This window comes from Acyrthosiphon pisum, chromosome A1 (genome assembly GCF_005508785.2).
Source record: "Acyrthosiphon pisum isolate AL4f chromosome A1, pea_aphid_22Mar2018_4r6ur, whole genome shotgun sequence".
In the NCBI taxonomy this organism is placed as follows: domain Eukaryota; kingdom Metazoa; phylum Arthropoda; class Insecta; order Hemiptera; family Aphididae; genus Acyrthosiphon; species Acyrthosiphon pisum.
The window spans coordinates 27508073-27518786 of NC_042494.1; the positions used below are offsets into that span (position 1 = coordinate 27508073).

The window sequence follows — 10714 nt, forward strand, 5'->3', positions numbered from 1 at the left end:
AATAAATAAAGAAGAAAATGTGTTGGTAGTTTAGCCTTGACAATTTTCTGAGCAAATAGTTGATTTTTATAATATTTATCTGCCAGTGACAGAAACCTCCAACATAAAATTGTCCAACAGTGTCCAAAAAATTGAGAAGAAAATCTTTAGCATAAACAACAATAGTTCTCAACGAACTGCATTCGCGCTACTGGCGTGAATTTGGCAATGCACAATAATTCCAATTATTGGAAATTGACTTTGAGGCGAAAATAAACTACAACACGTTTTGAAAGTGGTACAACAATTTCCAACAATTTATACCGTCAAATGTATTGGATTGGTTGGACCGATGTCCGCTAATGTTGCGATGCTAAGTTTACTGGTCTGGGTGAGTCATTACCTTGTCGCTGATTTGACAGTGTGTGAGGAAAACGCGGTCGTCGCCGGCCTCGTTTTCCGTGGCCGTCGTGGCGTTAGACCTAACCGTTATTGTGAGTGCATGAAATGTGTTGTGCAGTGCGGCAACATATCGGCATATGATCCTATACAATTCCATGCATATGTGAGCTAGCCTCATCACTTCCGGTCCACGTCACCCATTTCCCGAGGACATGCCGAGGGTGGGGTGCTTCAAGCGTCAAGGTGTACCTACCTACTATGTTTTTATATAAAATTCCGTAGTACAAACGATATATTTTGGATTCATAAGAGGCGAAAATTGTATTTTAAGTTGTAACCTAACCTTCCTATGATATCTCCCTACTTAATATTAACATTAAGCTATTAAAGTACCCATTAATTAAATTAACGTTATTAGAATTACATGGTTGATAATAAATTTAAAAAAGGTGGCAAGTGGGTAATCTGCTGTAATTCAAGTACGTTTCAAGCCAATCACTTGTAATGGATGTGTTAAAATTAAATTCATGGTAAATATATTGGAATTTCATTGTACCTAATCTGTATGGGTATGAAAAAATATTCTTAGCGGAATCATTTTCAAGTTTTTTGACTGAGCAAAAAATTATTTATCGCTAATAATTGAAAAAAAAACTACAAAAAAATTAAAAATTTGTCATGCTTAGAAAAGTAAAAATATTTTGAAAATTGTTTCATGTATACCTATAAAAATGACCATATAAATATATTGTGAAAATTTAAAGTATTTACGGTTATTCGTTTTTGAATTACGACAATAATAACCAAAATCGATTTTACAAAAACTGGTTTTTGAGTAAAAATTCCTAATTTTTCTTAATTTTTTTTTGTTTTTTCCGACGCTTTTAAAACTACTGGATATTGTTTACTTTAGAAAAAGTACTTACTAGATTAATTTTTACACCAGAAAAGATGATGAAGTAAACATTTAAAGCATTTTTACTGCCCCAAAATGTGGTGACAAAAAAAATTTAAATAACATACATATCATCGTAAAATCAATACGTTCATCGCTCCGCTCAGAATCTAAAATTGTAATTAATGTATGACATTGTTTTAAATTGTATATCCGATGGCAATAATAACAAAATTTAACAAATCGATTTATAAAGAGTATAACCCTTATGAAGGTGGTTATAAAACAACCTAAATTATTAAATCATTAATCATGACACGTTCGATTATATTATAATATATATATTTTAAAAAACCAAAAATCAGAATCCATATATAAATAAATAATTGTTTTTTAGTTTTTTTTTTACCTTAAGCATTAAGATTTAAGAAGAATTTATGTTAACTTTTCTTAAGATGAAAGGAAATAAAACTATTGTGGGAAACAGTACCATCCACTTTCGAGTTGCAGGCATAACAATATATTGTAAGAATAAACTTTGACATTGTCATACAATCCACAGACAATTTTATGTACGTCAACGTATGTCGATTGTCAAACCAAAACAATTTCATCAACAATCACTGGTCAAGTTCGTAAATAGTCAATACTCAATAGTATTTCTTTATCGAGTTAGAATGTTTTATGTTTGAAACCCTTCGTGCGATGAATACTTAAAACTATGATTAAGTATACGATATTAATTGATCAATAATGCATAAAGTATTGAAATGAGATTAATATAATAATAGAAGCATTTTACTGTGCTTTAAAATATAATGTGATAATATCCTTGTTGTAGTAATATACTTATTTATTATTAATTTAATTAAGCAGGTAACTATCATCTCAACCTTGACGATACGATGATAATATTATGTCTTTGTTATAATATGTAAATTTTATTTTATATTACGCACTGATAACTAAATAAGATATAATTCATTTTATATCTAGTTGATTTAGGATGATTAATTAGCTATAATCTTGAACAACAACAAAAAAACATGTATATTAAGTAGGTAGGTATTGAAATACAGTATTACGCACACAATAAAAATTATAAATTCCTTGATTGTGTACGAAATATTAATCAAACACGTGATTCTCAACGCACATTTTAACACATTGACGGCCACACATATGTTACCTATAGCAGTCATGTTTTTTTAAGTCATAGGATACCATGAATGCCATAGTATTGGCCAATTCAAAGTGACGTTAAACTTACAGAATTTGTTGTAATGCTATTGCAGTCATAACAATCGATGTGTTAATACAAAAAGCAACAAATCAGATTTTTAAATTTTTAAATTTTTAAGTTAAAGTATTTTCCCTAAAAAATAAGAGTTTGGACCATGATATGTCTCATGATGGACATCGTCTTTAACCATGCAAACCAAGAATCATGTTTTGTACAACATTTTTATAAATATTATACACTTCTACTAATATTGTGTCATTCAATTTAACTGCTCAATTTTTTTGTTGATTTATTAAACATAAAAACATAATAATATATCTACTTCTGAAACAACTAATAAATTTAATAGTCCACAGATTTTAATTTTGAACAAAACTAAATTGTTAGAAAACGGTTGTATACTTAATACCTATAGATTAAATATTAATATGTTTCATAATAGTGTGTGGTTCTTATAATTGCAATATATTTATTTTATTAAATTCATGAAATAATAAATAAATTTAATTATACTTTGTATTTTAAATGTAACATTCAATTTTCATAATATTCTTAAATATCCAAATAATTATGGTAACTGGTTAGTATGAGGTTACATCAAAATATAATACTAAATGGTAAATGATAATCCGTAAATGTAAACTTAACTCAAGTACCTATACAATATGTATAACTCTGCATACCTGCATTGTCACTTTCATTGTTGCAAAATAATCATTCATTTTTCGTTTAAATAATTTCAACAAACAATATTTCTATTTAAATGCATTACCTGAGTTTTCGATTTTTTCAACAGGCGGTTTCTTATTTTCACGTTTGTCAATAGTACAAATTATCTACTATTGTAAATTTCGACAGAACGTCAGAATATGTTTATACGTGTTTATATGACAAGACTATATTATTATCTAGGCTCATATCTAGGAACTAGGATATTATTATTGTTATTATTATTAATATTTAGTTGGTTACACAAAATATAATATGAAATTATTCCACTCGATGATCGAAAATCCTTAATAACAACCAGCTCTACACTTTCCCAGAACATTGGCCCATACGGGCGATAGTGCGATCGGTAGGTATATTTTACAATATTACGTACTCCAGCCCCAGGTCATTAGTTGGTCGAAAACTTCAAACATCGATTGCTTATTATTTGTTATAACTCATAATATTTAGTTATCGACGTGATTCGTCTTTACTCTTTCGTACTCGTCTTTTGTAATATTGACTATTTTGTCTATTTTACATTTTCACAATTACTATGTCTAATAAAAGAAAAATTACTAGCTATTTTGATGCAAGTTACTCTACGTCTCTACTTCTAAACGCTCGGCGGATGAAAAAATAAGGAAGATCACTAATATCGATACAGAAAATCAAGTTTTGTTCTTAGCGGTAATATTTTTATTATGACTGTTCATCGTGGGATTATAAATATAACACCCAACGATCAACGAAGTACTGGACGAATTAGCAAAAAAAAAAGTCTAAATACAAAAGAATATAACTCAACGTGATTATATTGCAATGTATAGAAGGTAATAAATAATAGTTTACATAGATATACGAGCGCACGACTGCGTAGATGCAAACGGACTTAACAAGTTGTAAGAATATAAAAGGTGCGCGTTTCAATAACGATTAACAAATGTGGATAATTAAAAAGCAGTAAGCTTAAGCTTACAGATAAATATTGCCAGACCGTGACCTTCGAAGAACTCAAAGATGACTATAGGGTTACAATAAAATATTATTACAATAAAAATAATAATAAGCATTTCGCTGTAATACAAGTACATATTGTAGGTATACAGAATGTAACAGGAAGACCTGACAGATGAAATAACTTTTTGTTCTACTCAATGTTTTTAATTTTAATTTTTTTTTGATATTTAATTATTATAGTCACTTGTGCTACACGTATAATACCCATGAATAAATTTGTTTTTATTTTTTAAAACTAAAAATAAAAAACTTTAAATGTTGATTTATCACATATTATAGTAATAGTGATCTCTACTATTGTGTAATTAATGTAAATTTGGTACAAAAATGTCGGGATTCCGCAACACTTCATCATTATTATCATCTAGTAGGTAGCTTATTATCGCGTAAATTTATGAATACATATAATATTATCGTTGCCTATGTAAATTTAATTTACTACACATACCTATAAATAAATTACTTAATTCAAATTATAATAAATTATCAATTTATATCAATTTGTTTAAAAATTATAGTTCAGAAGTATTCAAACTTTTTCATCCCAAGGCTCCTTTGAGTCTTCACAAAATTTTGACGACTCCCAAATTAAAAATTACTGATAATTTAGCTCACGACTAATACTGCCAAACACGAGATACGCACTGATAATTCAACGATGGCAGTCGATGGTATCGCTGTCGCTATCGCGACTTACGCGACCAATTAAAGCTATATTCAGCGAATGATTATTGTAGAGTGTAGACTGTAGACAATTCAACGTTTCCCAACCGGTATGCCCCAATGATAATAATAAACGTTTTTCGTAAAAATATTTTAAAATATTTATTGGTTTTCAATTATATGACGTGGCTCCCTTCGACAACTCCTGCGACGCCCCTGGGAGCCGCGACGCATAGTTTGAATACCTCTGTTATAGTTGAATAATACACATTAAAAAAAAAAAAAAATAAAGTATTAAACAACTATGATAAAAAATGAATAAAAAATATAAAACTTAAATACTAAGTGTAGATACTTAAATGGATCACCTAGTATAATAGATGACTATCAATCGTCTACTGAAACTTATAATATTCCTACGTTATAATTATTCTATAAATAACCGATGGTGATATCTGGACTGATAATCTATAATTATATTCAATACAATTTTAAAATGTAGTAAACATTATATTTGGGCTATGTGGTAAATGGTAATTGGTATTATCAAAATCTGTGTATTTCAATAATTTGTACCGTATTATATAGGCTTATATTCAAACGTCCATTATAATTATGATTTTATGAATATTATTTTATTAGGGATCTAGGTAGAGATAAAATAAACATAAATGTTCTCGTAATATTTGGAAGAACATATTAAAATAAATATCCAATCGTTTATAGGCCCAATACAATTATTTATTTCACCCAAAATCTAACAAAACAAATTAAAATTACATTTCATCAAACTCAAATAATCAAATTGAAAAAAAAATTAACATAAAATATTTTTTTCTTTTTAAATGATAATAATTAAATTGTGATTTACACTTCACAATTTTAAACTTGTAATTTATTTTACAACAATAGTTTGGTGTAAATAAAAAAAATAAAAAGTAATATTTAATAAATATTATTTTTATCACTCGTTTATACGCTCAATATACTCGATTATACGCTAACAAAACATTTTTGCTCATTAACAACGTGCAATATTATGTTATTTCATCTAAACCAAATCTATTATAGTATTACTATAAGCGTAGATTTGACATATAAGTATAATATACATTTACAAAGTTAGCTATGTAGACTATTTATGTATGTGCTTATTAAATTGGATTAATTAAACATCCAATACATCAGAAATTCGAAAAAAGGTCTAATCGACTTGCAAATATAGTAATTTAAAAACTGTTATTAACATTACCTACTTACAATACTAACATATTATAGAATTTATGTTCATGACTTAAACTTTAAAATTTAAACTAAAATATATTGAGGTGCAAATATATAAGTATAGTCATAAAAATTAAGAACTGAATATTTACAGGCTTAATAGGTAAGTACAGAAATGTTTGCTTGATTATTATACAAGTTAGTTTTCTATGTATACGTAATGAACAAGAATTTCCAATTTAAATAATATCGCTTCAGGAACAAAAACCATGAACTAAGTACACACACACACACACACACGCACACACACACACACGCGCACGTACATATATATATATATATAAATGTATAGACGATCTGATGAGAAATCTGTTTTAAAAAATTTGTTTAGATTTTTATACGAATCTCGTGAGATCCCTATTATGTTTTAGTCACACATTTCTGATCATTCCGTGTATAATACGTGTATATATATATAACATGTGAGCAATATTAAATGTGCGTCACAAACAGTGGCGTATTTTGGGAGGGTGTCCTCCATGTCTGGACACCCCCGACTTAAAAAAAAAAGTCCTAATATATTGAACATCTTACATTGGTGTTATCATTTATTTTATAGTATATTAGTATACTATTTTTATTTTATCATAAAATAAATGGTATTTTTATATAAACGACAAAACAGAAATTAATTTGATTAGATTCAACGACACAGACTTATCCAGAAATTATTTAAATTTCACCGGGTCATTACGATAATAAAAATAACCGCAGGCTGCAGCGAAAATACAATAACTACGAAAATATTATGATATATAATTATGTTCAAGTTAACCAAGTTTACAGTTTATCAGTTTAGAGAATTATACTATTATGGTATTATTTGTCAATTTGTCATTCATTTTTTCGTCTACCGCCATGCCGTACGTTAGTACGTAGCACCGTCCAGCACTGTCCAGGTGATAACTGAATAATGTAAGTACTTATTTATTCAAATAAATTAAATAATTATTAACACATTGGGGACGATTCAATAAATGTTGGATACCTCCCGATAAATCACCCAAAATACGCCACTGGTCACAAACATATTAATAATTATATTATACAGACATATCCACAAGAAAGTGTATATATACAGTAATCACTCAATAATAATTCCACACAATCATTTAATGCTACCCAACGTAATTTTTAAGTACTTATAACTATTAATTTTTTTTTTTTTGTTCAAGTAACAATAATGTTTAGTCTTCGCCAAATATAATATTATGGTTCTCAATATTTTTGAGTTACCTACCTACTATGTGATAACAAAAACAGACCAACAATTGTTAGTAGTCACCAACAGTAAACAATTATTATAATAAATCTACAAAGATCGAGACATGAATGTTTGGTATGTAGTATAATGTACCTACGTTAAACACGGTAACAATATATAGGACGGACCGAGCAATAATGGCGCCAAATGGATGCCACTTTTAATAGAACAAAAATGAACCGATTATCACACATCCGTATAAAAGTGTAACGGCCAAATACATTCGGAAGGAATATTCCCGAATATTAACCAAAACGGTCATTATAATAATATTTGATTATTATTTACATTAGAAATCAAAGAAAATATTGTTTTGGGAAGACTCGTTGTCTGCTTGTCGTAGTTGGCTGCATTGCTCCTCCTCCGACTGACCAGCAGACTGATCAAATGACAGAAGTGATACTTCCACAGAGTCGGTGGAGGATAGCGACAATCATAGGGACCTGGAGTCGAAAATTTGTAATGATTTCGTGATTGCCTCGTCCTGTCGACATTCAACCAACAATATATAAGTTATAAATTGTGTATTCTTCGCTAATAAAATAATAATATGTGAAATTTAAAAATTTTATACGATGGGTATTACCTTTAAACATGATTCGATAAATTCTTCAAACGTAATCACTCCATCTTGATTGATATCGAGTTTTTGGAAAACCATATCGGTGTGATCTTTGGATTTAGTACTACCGCGGCCCTATCAAAAATAATATACAATAAATCAAATTACTCAAATGTTCAAAATTCAATGACAATAAATATAATATAATATAGGTAATTATATATTTTACCTATCATATAATTAAATTATAATTAAAAAACTCATAAAAAGGGTTTAAATATAATTTGTAACGTAACACATTTCAATATTTCATATTAATCCTTTATAAGTAAAAATAAACTAATATCATTGTCCCATAATCAATGTATATTATCTGAGTCCGCGCAACATTCAGATAATATTTTTTCAATACCATCGATATTGAAAATAATAATGCAATTAACCACAATCTTAATAATATTATCAATAACAAAAATAATAATCATATACAGAGCATTCAAAATACAACTCTCTTTCAAATCAATATACTAGCTCACATACAAAAAAAAAAAAAAATAGAAACCAACGGTAATATCATCACAAGAAAATCTCTTAATCTCCACAAACAAAAAATCCACTAACCCGTTTAATCCAAAATCCATTATAACACCTCATCCGTACTATTTTGTTTATATTTTTACAAATTGTTTTCTCGCAAAATATTAAGTTACAAAATACATTATTTTTAATTATATCAATTACTCATTAATATTGTACAGTATAATTTTAGTAGTAAAATATCTAACAATACATAATAATATAAATAATCATGAATATCGTGTCTTACAATAATTGTACATTATTTGCATCCCATAATTTTTCATAATTTTAAAATAATATTTCTAAAGAGTCTGACTTCCGTCTGCCTCTATATATAGGACCTAAAACCAACTGAGTAACAGCAACATAATTAAAATGTTAGGTATTGCTACGTTCGACAAAAAATGCTCGTGGTCACAACTCACAACACATCAAAAAGTTCAATAGTTGTATAGTTAAACTTATACGTTATATATATAGGGACTAGAATCATATGAATTAAAAACTGCCGAAATATGCATGCAATTATAGGCTTAAAACACTGAATTACCCTTAAATATTTTTATTTATATCTATACCAGTAAAAAAAACCTTTTAGTACTTCAATTTTTATTTTTATTTAGTTTACTGGTAATTATAAACATAATTTTTTTTTATACATTTAAAGATAGAACTTCAATTTTTAAAATTTAACTTAACAATGCAATCAAAACAATAAATTTTAAGGAGCGCCGGTTATCGGCCAACATGTTTTTGTACACAGAAAAGCTCCGCTCCAATTCAACTAGAAAATTGGTGAGTATTTAACATATAATTAAAAATTTTACATGTTATCCGGCCAAAAATATACGGGTCTGTATAGCCATTATCGGGTCGCCACAATGTCCTAATTATTGTATCTATAATACAACTATAATGTATACATTTTCTATTTTATTTATTATATATTTTCATAAAAACACCTTTTAAAAGTTATATAATTATACAGCCATAGGTATCATATTATATTATATAGGTACTATAATATGCAATAAACAACGATACATCTGATAAATATGCATAAGTATACAAAATACATTTTAGATTCTGAGCGGAGCAAGGAAGCTAGTGGTTTTACAATAGTACTTTTTTTTTTTGTTTTTTATTGGATTTGTTTAGGTTTAATTTAAATTTGTAGCTATTATCTATCAATTGTTTGGTTCATTCGGTAAAAATATGCAAACGCATGGATTTCTAGCCCTAGCACGTATCTGTGTAATATAACATTGTCAATATCCCCTGATGGCCACAGTTGCGACGAATTTATTTAAATTAAAAAAAAAAATTCTGAAATATTATTATAAGTGGTTTATGCAGAAAAAGTCTGGTTTGGTAATCTAATAAAAGTATAATTTAAAATATATAGGTAAGACTTAAAGAAATTAAAAAAGTTAAAAATCAAATAGTTTTATTATAAATAGAGTATCCACACAAAAAGGTAATAATAATCGAAATCTTTATTCGAGTAAAAAAATGTAATATTTTTCTTAATGAGTTTTAGACTAAGAAAATCCTTTCAAACTTTATTAATCCACTGAACAAACTCGAAACAAAATTAAAATATATATAAGCCACATACCTGTGCATACACAGTTTGAGTTTTTACTCCTTGATATTTTATCTTTAAAGTAATGAGTAATTCAATAGAAAGTTTATTTATAAAAAATTATCTTATTATCATTAATTTTACTCGTACGTTTGAGCTCGTATTATGTACAGTATATACTATAAGTCAATATGTCATATATTTAAAAAAAAATTTGCAAGTAGAGTTTTTTTACACCGTGTATTGGTAAGATTTATTAGATAGATGTTTATCTTGAATAGCTTGATAAGTTATTATTTTTTTTGTTTCATATTTTCTTTTAATGGTTGAAATATGTAAACTAAAGTAATTGTAGCATAAAAGAATACTATTTTGTACTTACGTCATAGTGATATAATATGGTTATGGTTAAAATCTATAAAAATAAAACTCCAATTCTAACTTTTTTAATCAAAATGCATTTTACGTTAATATATTATTCAGTTGTCTGTACCTGTATTAACTAATAACTAGGTAATTAAAAATAA

General features: G+C 27.5%; 1 long non-coding RNA gene across 1 annotated transcript; it reads right to left on the reverse strand.

Annotated features, from left to right (window-relative positions):
- Window positions 1-7374: 7374 nt before the first annotated feature.
- Window positions 7375-8182, reverse strand: LOC103310620. Its single transcript, XR_511152.3, has 2 exons — window positions 8048-8182; window positions 7375-7945 (listed from the first exon to the last, which is right to left on the reverse strand). It is a non-coding gene; the product is annotated as an uncharacterized LOC103310620 (long non-coding RNA).
- Window positions 8183-10714: the final 2532 nt, after the last annotated feature.